The sequence below is a fragment of the Triticum aestivum genome, chromosome 6A (assembly GCF_018294505.1).
Source record: "Triticum aestivum cultivar Chinese Spring chromosome 6A, IWGSC CS RefSeq v2.1, whole genome shotgun sequence".
NCBI lineage: Eukaryota > Viridiplantae > Streptophyta > Magnoliopsida > Poales > Poaceae > Triticum > Triticum aestivum.
This window is the reverse complement of record NC_057809.1, coordinates 492,200,537-492,204,460: the sequence shown is the minus strand read 5'-3', so window position 1 is coordinate 492,204,460 and position 3,924 is coordinate 492,200,537.

The following is a 3,924-nucleotide window of genomic DNA, read 5'->3' as shown; positions in this document are numbered from 1 at the left end:
GAGCCTTCCCCGACCTTAGGAGCCCCATTGCTTGATCGTTTTTAGCGGCCGAGTTGTGTCTAGAAAAATGTTTTGAGTCCTTTAGGAATTATATATCGGAGAGTTTAGGAATTCTTTTTACTCCCCAGTCTCCTCATCGCTCTGGTAAGGCATCCTGACGTAGAGTTTTGACTCTTCTCTTCTCAAATTTCACAAAAAAAATTTAGGATCACGCGGGTATCTTGGAATCGTTCCGATGGTTTTATGACGAGAACATTGTCTTGGTGCCTCCTGTCAGGGGTTTTGTGGAAGTGTCCCGGGGAGTTGAGCACTGAGGTGTTGTCGTCCTAATTTTATTGTTGTAGTTCTGGAATACCTGAGTTTAGTACGCCGACATCGAAAATCTCTTTTATGCAGTTCGTTGGTGAGATAACCTCGACGCCACCTAGTACTGGGGCGGGAGTTCGGGAGTATCGCCATAACTTGTATAACGGATGCTTTTCGAAGGTTGAGGTAGATGGTTTCCGAAGTTTTTTCTCGGTTATGTGTTGAAGGATGGATACAGCTGGATGTAGGATTTGCTAGATTTGGGTGAGATATTATGCTTCCCCTGTATCCCCAACACCTGATTGCATAACCGGAAAGGTTCGGGAGTTTCATAGGTGGGAATTCTCGTAGCTCTAGTTCTTCTTCCATGGATATTTGGTTTGAGATTGGGATTTCTTACCGAGTATTCGTTCTTGATCTGTACCTTATTGATTTATTTCTCTACCTAAATTCTAAGTGGCTCTCAATTTATGGATATGTGACCATTTCAAGAGGAATGCATTCGTTCATTTTTCTCGGATGTGAAGACTTTATGTTGCAATTTTCATTCCGTTGGATTCAGCTTCATTTTATCTGTGAATGTGCTAACGGTGGTCAACCTCTTTAGGATGGCTCCCGCTAAGAGCACCAATCAGAATCAGAATCAGGATCCGCCACCACCTCCACCTTCTCCGAAGGCATGGCAAGCTGTGATGGCCGCAACCAATGCAAACACACAGTTGATCATGCAAAATTTTCAAGAGCGCAATCAAGCGAACCAAGGCAACCAAGGCAACAATCAGAATCACTTTGCTACACTCAACCAATTCCTTGCTAACGGGCCAAAGACTTTCAGCAATTGTGTTGAGGCAATCAATGCTGACGATTGGCTCGTGGATCTGTGCAAGCATTTCGAGTGCAGTAACGTCAGGCCTGAGGACTTCGTCAAGTTCGCTTCCTTCCAACTCAAAGATCAAGCTGCAGAATGGTTTCAGCAGTACAAGGATTCCAGAGGTGGACGTGTTATTACCTGGGATGAATTCCGTCAAGACTTCAAAGCTCATCATATCCCTCAGAGCGTGGTTGAAAGCAAGCGTGAGGAATTCCGCAACCTGAAGCAAGGCTCTTTGTCTGTCTATGACTACAACAAGTTGTTCCAGAAGCTCGCCCGTTTTGCCAAGCAGGACGTTCCTGATGAGAAGAGCATGATATACCAGTTCAGGGGTGGTCTCAGAGAAGAAATCCAGCTAGCTCTTGTTCTCTTCGAGCCCTTGAGATACGATGAGTTCTACAACATGGCACTGAAGCAAGAGGCCGCTCAACTGAGGTGTGATGCTTCCAAGAAGCGAGTCAGAGATGCTACTCCTTCTTCCTCTACTCAAGTGGCCAAGCAACAGAAGTATTGGCTTCCTCCTCCTTCGTTTCGTCAGCCGTATCAGCAGAAGAGCAAAGGTGGCAGTGGATCTTCCCACCCACCCAACCCTGGCTTTCAGAACAAGACTTCGTCTCAAGCTCCAAGATCAAGTGCTCCGTATCACCGTCCGCTTTCAGAGGTCACGTGCAACAAGTCCAATAGAAGGGTCACTATGCAAACAAGTGTTTCAACCAGAGGCGTCTTCCTCCTCCTCCTCCTGTGAGATCGGCAAGTACAACTGTGGTCAAGCATAACCCCAAGCACGCCAAGGTCAATTTGCTGAATGCAGCTCAGGCAGAGGACTCGCCAGATGTCATCATGGGTAACCTTCCTGTTAACGATATTCCTGCAAAAGTACTTTTTGACACTGGTGCATCGCATTGTTTCATGTCAAAGCCATTTTTTACCAAGCATGAGTTCGTTTCTTCTCATTTGGGGTAAACAAATGGATATCGTTTCTCCTGGCAAACGTTTGAGTGCAAGTCTGGAGGTGCCAGATGTTACTATCACGTTGGGCGACTACAAGTTCCTTTCTTCCCCAATGGTTCTTGGTAACTCGGATATTGATCTTATTCTCGGGATGGATTGGCTTTCTAAGCACAAGGCTCAGCTTGATTGTGCAGCCAGGAAGATTCAATTGACTCATTCGTCTGAGGATGTAATTGTCTTTGCTGCTCGTGATGATACCATCCGTCTGTTTTCTCTCAATGAGAAGGGTGAACTAGATGCTATCTCGCAAATTCCAGTCGTTTGCGAATATCAAGACGTCTTTCCAGAAGAGCTTCCAGGAACGCCTCCGCACCGGCCAGTTGAATTCGTCATCGATCTTGAGCCTGGCACGGAACCAGTGTGCAAGCGTCCTTACAAGCTCGGACCTGAAGAGTTGAAGGAGCTGAAGAAGCAACTCGATATTCAAGAGAGAATGGGTCTCATCCGGCCTAGTTCTTCTCCGTGGGGTTGTGGTGTTCTTTTTGTGAAGAAGAAGGATGGAACGGACCGACTTTGTGTTGATTACCGTCCATTGAACAAGAAGACCATCAAGAACAAATACCCACTTCCCAACATCAACGAGCTATTCGAACAACTCAAAGGTGCCCAAGTATTCTCCAAGCTTGATCTCCGTATGGGTTATCATCAGATTCGAATCCGTGAGCAAGATATTCCCAAGATGGCTTTCAGGACAAGCTATGGGTCATATGAATACACTGTCATGTCTTTTGGCCTCATCAATGCTCCTCCGACTTTCTCTCGCATGATGAACTTCATCTTCAACGCCTACACCAATGACTTCGTTTTGGTCTATCTCGACGACATTCTGGTTTTCTCAAAGAACAAGGAAGATCATGCCAAGCACTTGTGTTTGGTGCTTGATAAGCTGAGGGAACACCAGTTCTACGCCAAGTTCTCCAAGTGCGAATTTTGGCTCGATGAGGTTCTTTATCTTGGTCATATCATCTCTGCCAAGGGCATTGCCGTGAATCCTGAGAAGGTGTCTGCAATTGTGAATTGGGAACCTCCTCAGAACGTGAAGCAACTCCGCAGCTTCCTCGGTCTCGCAAGCTACTGCCGAAGATTCGTTGAAAACTTTTCTAAGATCGCGAAGCCTCTCTCAAATCTTCTCCAGAAGCACGTCAAGTACGTTTGGTCTCCGGAGTGTGACATTGCTTTCAACACTTTGAAAGAGAAATTGGTCACTGCTCCAGTTCTGACTCCGCCTGATGAATCCAAGCCGTACGAGGTCTTTTGTGATGCCTCTCTCCAAGGTCTTGGTGCAGTGTTGATGCAAGAGAAGAAAGTTGTGGCTTATACCTCTCGCCAGTTGAAGCCCAATGAGAAGAACTACCCTACTCATGATCTCGAGTTGGCGGCAGTTGTGCATGCTCTTTTGACTTGGAGACATCTCTTATTGGGAAGAAAAGTGGACATTTTCACTGATCACAAGAGTCTCAAGTACATCTTCAGTCAGCCTAATCTCAACCTCAGGCAGACTCGATGGGTCGAAATGATTCAAGAGTATAATCCGAGTATCGAGTATACTCCAGGCAAGGCCAATGTGATTGCTGACGCATTGAGCAGAAAGGCTTACTGCAACAGTCTGATTCTCAAGCCTTATCAACCCGAGCTTTGTGAAGCTTTCCGCAAACTTAATCTGCAAGTTGTTCCTCAAGGTTTCCTCGCCAACCTTCAAGTCTCTCCTATCTTGGAAGACCAGATTCGCCAAGCCC